Source organism: Stegodyphus dumicola, chromosome 6 (assembly GCF_044657685.1).
Source record: "Stegodyphus dumicola isolate Sdum_Otavi_A_Nest chromosome 6, ASM4465768v1".
In the NCBI taxonomy this organism is placed as follows: Eukaryota; Metazoa; Arthropoda; class Arachnida; order Araneae; family Eresidae; genus Stegodyphus; species Stegodyphus dumicola.
This window is the reverse complement of record NC_140773.1, coordinates 16,473,096-16,485,507: the sequence shown is the minus strand read 5'-3', so window position 1 is coordinate 16,485,507 and position 12,412 is coordinate 16,473,096.

Genomic DNA, 12,412 nt, shown 5'->3' with positions numbered 1-12,412 from the left:
TTCTACGCCATGAGGCGTTGAAGCATACAACAAATGGAGCGTGTCAGCCTTTTGATCGCTTGTTATTGTGGTGTCGATTCAGATTCCATGCTTATCTTGCACTACTGACGCACAACATTATGTGTTTATTATATTGTTTTGTTTCATTGTTTTGTTGCAGGTGAAAGCTGCTCTGACGTCATACCAAATCCGTAACGTGATTGCAACACGCCGATATACACTGGTGTGCAAAAATTAAGGACGAAGTCGAAAAATTAGCATATCAGCTGAACGAAGAGGCAGAGCGGACAGAAAGACCAATCAGGAGATTAAGTAAGGTGATGTACGGTAGCACATGCGCAGATATGCAGGTAGACGTAATGGGGGAGTGTCTGAGTAGTATAAAGCATGTAGTCGGTGTAAGATCAGTATTTCTGGCAAAGAGATTGCACGCCGTATAGCAGTTAAAATCACACCGAGTTGCTGCCTCAGCGAGAAATGACAAATAATCAATCTGTTAGACGACATCTGGATGCTTTTACCCGAGGTCGAATCATTGGGAAGTTGGAGGAAGGCCGCAGTGTGACAAGTGTGGCTGCAGAGTTCGGAATTGCTCACAGCATCGTTTCACGACTTTGGAGACAATTTCAAACTACAGGAAGAGCTATCCGGGGGTTTAGTAGTGGTCGTCCACGAGGAACCACACCCGCAGATGACCGGTATATTGCCTTACAGGCCAGAAGAAACAGGCGGCAGACAGCGGGAGAAATCGCTAGACACACGACACAGGCGACTGGACGACCGATATCCCGTTTTACCGTGGCCAGAAGACTGCACGGTGGTGGTCTGTTTGCACGACGCCCTGTACGGTGTGTACCTCTAACGCCTGCCCATCGGAGAAGGCGTTCTCTGTGGTACCGGGAACACCGGTATTGGAGAGACAATGAATGGAGACGAGTACTCTTTACAGATGAGAGCAGATTCAGTCTGAGTAGCGATTCTCATCGCATATTCATCTGGAGAGAGCGGGGAAGACATCACCCCTCGAACATCATTGAAAGGGACAGGTATGGAGGTGGCGGTGTTCTCGTTTGGGGAGGTATCATGCTTGGTAGTCGTACAGACCTTCACATCTTCGACGCAGATCCAGTCAACGGGACCCGTTATTGTAACGAGATTCTTCTTCCATATGTGCGTCTTTTTAGAGGCGCTATGGGTCCGCAGTTCCTTTTCATGGACGACAATGCGCCATGTCATCGCACAGTAGCTGCCGAACAGCTCTTAGAAACTGAGTATATTGAACGTATGGATTGGCCGGCATGATCTCCGGATCTCAGTCCCATCGAGCATGTATGGGATTTTCTAGGCAGACGCTTGGCAGCTCGTACCTTACCACCAGTAACGATTCCGGAGCTTCGATTGGCGCTGCAAGACGAATGGGCAGCAATGCCTCGACAACTCATTGACACCCTCATTCTCAGCACGCTGTGAAACCTGCCTAGCAGTCAGGGGAGATCATATCCCCTATTAAAGACCGGATGTTTCTTGCTGGACACCCATCACAGGGATGTTTCGGCCTTCAGTCGCATTGCGCTCCATGCTACTTTTTCAATAAAGTTTCTTTTTATCCCTCTGATTTCTCTTTTAGTAAATGTTGCTTACATTACTCATGTCCTTACGTATTGGGGATCTTACGGTATTAAATGTGTTGATTTGGAAAGCTTTTGTACAAAGTTATATTGAAAAAACCGTCTCGTCCTTAATTTTTGCACACCAGTGTATGTTCCCTTTGAGAATGTTCTAGTTAAAATTGGCTCTCATTTGGCCTGGCCAAGGCCTATATAGGGAGACGCTGAGCCAAAGTACAATGAGCCTCTTAATCTGTAAAATCTTTCCTCTACGCTTTTCTTCGTTTGTGTTTTATTTATTTTATGCAAATATAAACTACCAAAAAATTTACAAAATACAAATAAAAAATCAAAACGAAATTATTTTTTCCTATACCTAAACTCTCTCGAGCTAATGTGGTTCCCTCTAGCTTGCATCAAACGGTTAATCCTTGGATTATGGTAACTTGGCGATTTTTTGGCGAAAATTTGGCGACCAACCCTGTTACAGCAACCCGCTAGTTTTGTTTTAGACGCCATTTTGTTTTAAGGAAGCAAAAAAAAAATTTTTTTTTTTTTTTTTTTTTTTTTTTTTTTAACTCAACATTTTTTTCCAACAATCGGCTAGCCGAATTACGCCTATGCTAGAACTTTTATGGAACAGAAGTGCTTAATCATGACGAAGATTAGGTGCGAAATTGAGAGAAAGTGCAGAATCGCCCACTGCTTGTCGCGTTTTTAAGAATTGCACATACATGGTATCATCCATGTACACGTCAACCTATTTTCACTTAAAAAACATCCCAGAATTGCACAAAAATGGCATTGCGCACACTCTTGACTTTATCCATGTACACTGCTAAAGTCCTAGCTAGTAACCTTTATCGCCTTACCAAAATGTCGCCAAACTACCTGTTACCATATTCCAAAGATTAGCCCATCAAACTAACTATTTATGCAATCTTTCCTATTTCTGCTCACTACTTAGATATTTTTCTGATGTGGAGGTACATGGTTTAGAAACATACGCATTCCGAAATACTTAATCATTGGCACTGGGGTCCAATACATTCACTTCGTGCCGCTTCTGAAACAGTTTTGTTGCTTCGTATGAAATTTTAAATTTCTTGCGGCGCATTTGCTCTTATTTTACAATTTAAGTCGTTGGTCTAAAGCCAGCCCACTGATAGGTAAAAACTCTCAGAAGTAGCGTAGCTAGAACTCTTGGGCCCTTGCGCAAAAAATTTTCTTGCCCCCTCCAATAAATTTGCTATGCTTAAAAAAAGGGGGGGGAAGAAAATCTAGATTTGCGGAGATTTTTAAATAAAATCCACTAAGTTTTACATGCAAGTATATTTCGAGTTTCTATATAAAATCTGCGCCAATCCAAGTTTTTTCCGCTTAATTTAGCAAGTTAGTAAATAACTTTTTATGTTATAAAGTGACAGACAACATGATAGGTAAACGCACAAAAAAGAAATTGCACTAATATATAGAGCTCTGTGATCAACTGAGCTTACGAACACGACTTATGCAATAATATACAAGTCATAAGTAAGAACTTTTATAATGTAAATGATAAATATAAAACAATTTATCATAAATTTCATAAAGAAAACTATTTGAACATACAATTTGTGTAGAAAATATGTATGGTAAAATTTCCCCCCCTTTCTTTTAAGAAAACTTTTTGGTACATTAAACTACTCGAATACATGATTTTTATACGTGTTTTAAGTTTAAATACATAAATGTATTTCAGCAGGACATTCATAGGTACCCTAAGCCTTCGGCCCATCTATGGACGCTAATTTTAGTTTAAGCACACTAATGCGACGCCAATAAAAGAATATCACAAACGTGTTTCAAAACACGAAATAAAAATAACATTCGATGCAAGGTCGTTTGTAGCGAATAGATCCGCAAAAATAGAAGTGAAGCTGCTCGAGCCGGTGGCGGTCTCTGTTGGTAGAAAAATCAGTTAAAAGTTTTATGACTTGAAACATTAAATTATGGAATTATTTGAAATATTTTGCAGAATTCAGACATTTCATGGTCGCTTTTTGTAATTTAAGTATGCATATTAAAATCTTTCACAATCATACATGAAGTATTTACATACATTTTTCACATTTCAGAGATGAAATAAAATAAATGACTTGCAAGGCTTGCTTTAAGAAACAATTTTCTCAATCGGAGAATCCGACTTTGCATCGAATGTTCTGAATTCGAGTTTTAAACCGCATGTTTGTGATATCGCTTTATCGACAGCGGATAGTGTACTTAAACTAAAATTAACATCATGGTCTTAGAGCAAAATTTTCTAATGTAGGCTAATAGCAGTAATTGCTAATATGCCTACTGCACCATCCTTTCGATCAATCAAGCAATCATTTGCCATTTCAAAAAAGTATGTTTATGCTTTGATTTTCATTTATTATATCTTCATTATCACAGTATGTATTAAGTTTATGTGTTTTATTTACCCAATAAAGCGAGTAGTCAACTTTGCATTTACTTGAAAAGCAGGTTTTGGAGTTAGTGCTTAGGTATGTATATACATCCTGAGATTATCATATTCAAACTGCAAACGGTTTATAAAATGTTCAGATGTTTAGTAAAGTATATTCATTTCAGTCGGAAATGAAACTGTCATAGAAACATGTTTAGATATGCTGACTGAGTTCCCAGCTTGTTTTATAATTCATGTTTACTGTTAAAGCCTTGTGCAGTCGCTAGATGGCGGCTCGTGTCCATGGATTCTTATGCCTAAATACGTACTGCATCATAATGACATATGACCCTATTTTGCCATCATTTCTGTTCCATGTTTTTATGTTGTATACTTCGCTCTTTCGTCCTTCCTATTTGAATCCAGACTTGTTATTTGATTTAAGTATGCATTTTATTTATCGTGGATCATTTTCGTATCACTATTTAATTTTACTCTGAAAATCGTATCTTTTTTCCACCGTTTTTATAGTTTTCTTCTTAATTTCTGTTTCAAATTCTTTCCTAATGATCATTTCAGTTGAATGAACTCTTCTAATGCAGGTACTTTTCGTATACGTATTTCTTGGTAAACTGTAGGTTATCGTATTACAAAAACTTTTATTTTGCATACACACACAGACACATATAATATACATAAAATGCACAAAAAGTCACATAGCAGCTGCACATTAAATGAATGGAAAGAATTTCTCTTTGGAAACGAACCATTAGTATTCAGTCAGTGTCAGTAGGAGTTATTTGTATCTAGGTATTATTTGCAGTACCAAAGCCACCAGGAAAAATTGAATTTTTTGGCTGAACCCTAATTTGAAAGTACTCGGTGGAAATTTTGTCGATTTGGTAAAAGAACAATGAACATCTGTGGCTTCATTAGGTACTCTAAGTGATACATTTCTGGCTCAGCCCATTACAGTAATCTTGGAGAGCAGTGATGTTTAACTGAGTTGTTTGTGGTGATGGCGATAAGGAGCGCGCCTTGCGCCCTCCGATAAGTGTGGCAACCCTAGAGGAGAAGTTTCTTACGAGTAGCGAGCAGAGCGAAACAGGCAGGCTGTCGGGCAGTGTGCGCGAAGTTCCTAAATAAAGCTTAATTTTTATTGTGCATTATGTCTTGTTAATATTATATTAATGCAGTAAGAACATAATCTGTGATATGGAATTCGAGGATTGGTGGTAAAAACATAACCGGAAATCTCCATAATGGTAACCCGGACTGTGTTAAATCGTATGAACAGTTCTCAAGCACTTTCGGTTTTGACTACCAGCCATCACTCAAGATCTCCAAACCAGAAGTAATGGATTACATCGGTTTTCATCCTCCGAATCACAGATGAGTAGTAATTATAGATCATTTTATAATTCTGTTTACTACTTATCATTTAATTTCATTTTCTTTAGTTAAATTTTTGCTTTTATTTTGGCTTAAAAACCTTGCACAATGTCTGATGTTCATGCCGTCCAAATTCCGGTTTATAACCGATCAGACCCATCTTTATGGTTTATTATGTGTGAAAATACTTTTGCTCTTGCCACCCCCAAACCTATCACAGAATCCATTACTAAATATAATTATGTAGTTTCTCATCTTCCTCCAGATATCCTCCATCACTAGTACGGGATTTACTTATGAAACCAGACCCTATTGATCCATATGCAAAGCTTAAAACTGAGTTAATAAATCGTTCAGGAGAATCTTCTCAGCAAGAAATTCGCCAATTATTATCTGGAGAAGAATTAGGTTCTCGAAAACCTTCCGATTTGCTTAGAAATATGAAACGTCGAGCAGAATCTTTAAATGTTCCTGATAACTTAATGTTAGAATTATTCCTTCAACGTTTGCCTTCGACTGTTCAGTCTATTTTGGCAGCGGTGTCCAATTTAACTGTAGATAAAGCTGCAGAAATTGCCGACAGAATTTTAGAAGTAAATCCAACCCCAGGGACTTGTGCCGTTTCTCGCACAGTCGATCAGTCTCTTGAGGATAAATTATTTAAACAAATAGAAAAATTAAACAAACGTATTGATCGCATTTCTCTTTCTCGTGGTCGCTCGCCAAATCGCGGAGATCGCAATAAGGAAAGAAGCAATTCCAAAAGGAGAGATTATTCTGTTTGCTGGTATCATAGACGTTTTGGGAAAAAGTGTAGAGATGACAAATGTACAAAACCTTGTTCATGGCAGGGAAACGAAACCAGCAAAGAATAGAGGCGACTTATTCTTTGCCTCAAGTTTCACGTCGCCTGTTCGTTCGTGACCGTAGAACAAACCTTTCATTCTTGGTCGGTACCGGCTCTGACGTGTCCTTACTTCCAGCAAATAATTCTCAAAAACGGAATTCGTCCCAACAAACACTTTTCGCTGCTAATTCTTCTACTATTCATGTTTATGGTCAAAAAACACTTTCTTTGGATTTCAAATTAAGACGACAGTTTACATGGACTTTTCTTATAGCAAATGTTAGTACACCCATTCTTGGAGCAGATTTTCTCCATTTCTTTGAATTGGTGCCTGATCTCAGAAACAAATGTCTCAAAGATTTAAAAACGCATTTTAAAACCGTCGGTTGCGTGAAAAATGCAAGCATTTATTCAGTAAAAACTGTATTTAATGATACACCATATCACAAAATTTTAAAAGAATTTCCTTCAGTTACTAGATTACCAGATCCTAACCAACCTGTTAAACACAACACCGTTCATTATATCATAACTAAAGGTCCACCTGTGGTTGCAAAACCTCGTCGGTTAGCTCCAGATCGCTTAAAAATAGCAAAACAAGAATTTCAAACTATGATGCAATTGGGGCATTTGAGACCTTCGAGCAGCAATTATGCATCCCCACTTCACATGGTTCCAAAAAAGGGAAGTCTGGAATGGAGACCTGTAGGAGATTATCGAGCATTGAACGCTCAAACAATAAAAGACAAATACCCTATTCCATGTTTAGCCGATTTTACTGCTGCATTGCACGGTACTAAAATTTTTAGTCATGTCGACCTGATTAAGGCATACCATCAAATACCAATTAACCCAGCCGACATCCACAAAACCGCCATATGCACACCATTCGGTTTATTCGAAAGTACCCGTATGCAATTCGGCTTATGCAATGCATCCGCGACTTTTCAACGTTTTATAGATGAAGTCACGCGGGATTTAGAAGGTGTTTACGCTTTCGTCGATGACTTGCTCATAGCCTCTAAAGATTCTGAGGAACATTGCAGGCATTTGAAAGCTTTATTTTCCAAACTTCAGGAATATGGACTTTGCATAAATGTTTCAAAATGCACCTTTGGTCAAACGTCTATTGATTTCTTAGGTTTTCACCTTAGTGAAAACGGAATTGAACCTCTTCCTGACAAAGTCAAATGTATTTTAGATTTTCCTCAACCTACCACTCTCACTCAGCTTCGCCGATTTTTAGGCATGTTTAACTTTTATAGATGTTTCATACCTAAAGCAGCACATATTCTTTCTCCTTTAATAAAATTGTTAGAAGGCTATATTAATAAAAAGAAATCTCGTTCTCGTGTTCAGGATTCATCCCCACAATTAAATTGGAACGAGAATGCTGAACAAGCCTTTATTGCTGCCAAAAATGCCATTGCTCAGGCTACCCTTTTGAGACACCCTATTCCCGGAGCCCAGCTAAGCATCTGGGTAGATGCCTCAGACGTCGCAATCGGCGGCACACTTATGCAGTTGTCTCAACAAACATGGGAACCTATAGCATTTTTCTCTATGAAACTCAATAAAAGTCAACAGAAATGGTCCGCGTACGATAGGGAATTATTTTCTATTTATTCTGCAATTAAGAAATTCCGACACATGTTAGAGGGCAGAAATTTTATAATTTGTACGGATCAAAAACCGTTAATATACGCTTTTAAACAGAACCCTCATAAATGTTCACCTCGACAATTGCGCCATTTAGATTTTATTTCTCAGTACTCTACTGATATTAGGCATGTGCAAGGTTCAAAAAACGTCGTTGCTGACGCTCTTTCAAGAATCGAAATTGATTCCATAACAAAATCTCCATTTTTGGATTTTAAAAAATTTTCGGAAGCTCAACGGCATGATCCGGAGGTACAAGACCTTCTCAAAAACAACACATCATCTTTGAAACTGGAATTTAAACCGTGCCAATATTCTGATGATAATATTCTTTGTGACATATCAACAGACATTCCTCGCCCATTTGTTCCGAATTCCTTTCGCAGACTCATCTTTAATCATCTGCATAATCTGTCACATCCAGGAATTGCAGCTACTACGAAGCTTATTTGTTCTCGTTATGTATGGCCCGATATGAAACGTCATATCAAAAATTGGGTGAAATCCTGTGAATCTTGCCAAAAATCGAAAATTACTAGGCATACTAAAGCACCACTGGGCACATTCTCTCTTCCTGATGCACGTTTTTCAGAAATCCATATGGATATCGTCGGACCGTTACCTCCATCAGAAGGCAACGTGTACCTTTTGACTCTAATAGATAGATACTCCAGATGGCCTGAAGCCATTCCCATCCCGGATATGAAAACGGAAACCATTTGCAGAGCCATCTTCAACTGTTGGATATCTCGTTTTGGCTGCCCATCGATCATAACAACAGACCAAGGTTCTCAAATGAGATCCGCACTTTTTGCAGAATTCACGCGCATTTTGGGTACGAACAGAATCACAACAACAGCCTATCATCCAATGTCAAACGGCATTGTTGAACGATTTCATCGACATTTAAAATCTTCTCTCAAGGCTCACGAGACCAATAACTGGACTGAAACACTACCAGTTGTTATGCTTGGTATTCGGACAGCCGTAAAGGAAGATCTACAGTCATCTTGTGCTGAACTGGTGTACGGCACAACTCTCAAGCTGCCTAGTGATATGATAACGTCATCTAAGATATCTCCGTATGACACACAATTTATCACGAATCTTCGGCATAGAATGCAACAGTTGAATCCAATAGCAACATCTGCACATTGCCAAGAAAAATGTTACGTAAGTGCTACCTTAAAGTCGTGTACGCATGTATACTTACGTGTCGATCGAGTAAAGCCACCTCTGTGCCAACCATATACAGGTCCGCATAAAGTTCTTTCTAGAACAGACAAAACTTTCACAATTGATGTTAACGGTCTGAAATCTACTGTGTCTATAGACCGTGTGAAACCAGCCTATTTGCTTTCGCACTCTAATTTGCCTGAACTGAAAACAAATAAAGACTTAAAGACAGTTCAGCAGAATAAATCTGCAAACGAACTCTCTAAGACACAAACTGTCACCAGATCGGGAAGATATGTTCACTTCCCTAAGAAACTTGCTTCTTACATAACAATTTAAAACACTTTTTTAAAATTCATATCTTAACATATTTCTTGTTATTTCATGTTTATTATATGTGTCAATACCTTGTTATATATTGAATTGCATTTTGATCTTTTCTAATTTTATATTCTAATTTTGTAATCATAAAAAAAATACCCGACAGCACGGATACTCTGAGATAATTTCATAACCTATGTCGTTCCTTTGAATAGCCATTAAAGGAACTGGGGGGAAACTCTGTGGTGATGGCGATAAGGAGCGCGCCTTGCGCCCTCCGATAAGTGTGGCAACCCTAGAGGAGAAGTTTCTTACGAGTAGCGAGCAGAGCGAAACAGGCAGGCTGTCGGGCAGTGTGCGCGAAGTTCCTAAATAAAGCTTAATTTTTATTGTGCACTATGTCTTGTTAATATTATATTAATGCAGTAAGAACATAATCTGTGATATGGAATTCAAGGATTGGTGGTAAAAAGATAACAGGAAATTTCCATATGTTAAGTCCCAAATGGCCAAGCCCACCGGCGGCCGAGCGGTAACGTCGCTGAACACTGGTAGTTCGGTCCGAGGTTCAAATCTCGCGAACGGGCTGGCTGCATGGGTGTTTTTGTGGTGTGTAACGTATATACGAGCCAGTTTCCCTTAAAAAGGTCCTCCACGAAGGCATCCCTCCCTTAAAAGGCAGATGGCCCTCGAGTGCTTTGTCGTAATTTAATAAACCAACCCATCGTTGAGGAATGTGACTGCGCAAAAATTCTCGAGTGCCAAAACTCCAGAGTGATGGTGCCCCATCTTGTGATCCGAGTCGGTTTCTTATTCCAGATTGGTTTCTACGTATATGTGGCGTTCCGACAGATACTTCAACTTCTATTCATGAGATGGCGCCACGTGTAAAATCCAGTTCTTAATCGGAGCAGCAAAGCGACGTCATTACTCACTCAGACTTCTCGTCAGACAACTGTACGCGACGGTAGCATGAACTGTGTCCCGAGCTCTGCATTGATCTCTGCAATGTAATTTAAATATTAATTTAGTACTTAATATATTCTTTTGTTATAGGAGATTGTCTACTCTTATTTTCTTTAATTATATCATGCATTAAGCACCCGACCACCAAATATAGGTAAAGCAAGTTTTCAAAATATCGAGATATGTGATTCCCGTAACAGTGGCCTCTTTGATAAAAAAAAAAAAAAAAAAAAAAAATGCATCATACACCTGTTTCTGAATAATAGAGCAAAAAACATTAGTTTTGGACGAGTCTCTTTTATTCTGAACAATTTGATGTGGCTTCTTCATACTCCACATTCTAATACTGTGGCAATTGACCCTGCCACTTAAATGAAAACTAGCCCCACCACTAAACAAGAAGCGTGATAAAATTGGCACCTTGTAACATTCTGAAGGATGTTCTCCGGGTTAACATTCTGAAAGATGAATTAACAAAACTCTACACGTCGCTCTTTGTCACCTGTATGAAAAGCTTGTAGCAACTGAATCCTGTATAGTTTGAAAAACAAACCTTGCCACAAAGCACGCCAGACAGATGTTGCAGGAATGTCAAGTTCCCTACCGACACGGTGAGTCGATTTCTCGAGTTTATATGAGAAATTCTGTCGGATGCGCTCCATATTTTCGTCTGACATGTGGGGGGGGGCAGACAGTTGATTTGCATTTACATAGGTAACCCATGCTCTGGAATTCTTTATACCATCGCCTAATGCTGTGAGCAGTAAGTTATTGAAGATTAGGGTATTGTCCACCCAAATCAGGATGAACATCAAGATTTCGCTCATTTTACCTATACATTATTCATCGAGATATGCTTTTATTACCTTTCTAAGTGGATTATAAGCTAAATAGTTATAATTTGTTTTTAATCGGATGATTCATTTTGAAACACTCTATATCTGTTGTTACAAACATATCTTTGAAAAGAAGCATAAAACTACAATTTCGAGAAACAGAAAGTACTAGAAATACATCAGCGGCCAGGTGAAATTTATGTAAGGCCGGAAAGAACTTCTACGCTCAGTTGCTGATGTGAGTTATTAGTACAGCGTGAGTTCGGAGTACTAAGATATCTCCGAGTTAACTTCCTCTTTAAATGCGCTTTGCATTGCATTGTGTTTAATGTTATTAGTAGTTTGAAGTGTAACTATTGGTTGTACCCTGTGATACTGTAAACACTTGTACGAGTATTTCTGAGGAAAGTTCCAGCATTCTGAAATAATTCTTTAAAAAATAAATTTTATCAACCTATCATCGGACCTGTGTGAATAAAACGCAGAAACTGTTTTAAATATACAGTAAGACCGCGCTTAACGCGGGGGATATGTTCCATCAAAGTAGAGCGTAATGCGAAACAGCGCTAAACGAGGCTATCTTTACATGTAAATATTGGGATTAGGGAAAGATGGCTAGGAAATTGGTTAGGTATTAAATTTAAAAAGTATGTTTTTTTAATAAAAATAAAACCAAACATTTATTTCTTAAAGCCCAAATTAATACCACATTATTATTTCTTGCAAAAATAAAAACAAAATATAAATAACAAAACGAATATTCTTAAAAAAACAAATAAAATTCTAAGTCAGTCATATTTAGTTAGCCTTCCGCGTTTTCAGTGTTCTGCCTTTTTGTGACAAAAGCATCTAATGTTGTTTGCCTTTTTCTTTTGCGTTGTTCTCTTAAAAGTTCTTCCTAAACGGATAGAGCATCTCTAACACCACGCCTTACTTTTGAGCTCCTGTCAAAATTCGGATCATTTTCAATGAATTGATCTATTATTTCAGTTATGGTAGACAAACTCCTTTTTACAAACGCCATCGAAAGTTCTTTTTGCTCTTCTTCTGAATCACTGCTGTCAACATTTTTGTTTTCTTCTTGTTCAGTTAATTCCTTGAGCTCATCATTAGAAAGACTAACCGCTGCTTCTTGAATTATTTCTTCGACATCTTCCACATTTACCCCTTAAAAATA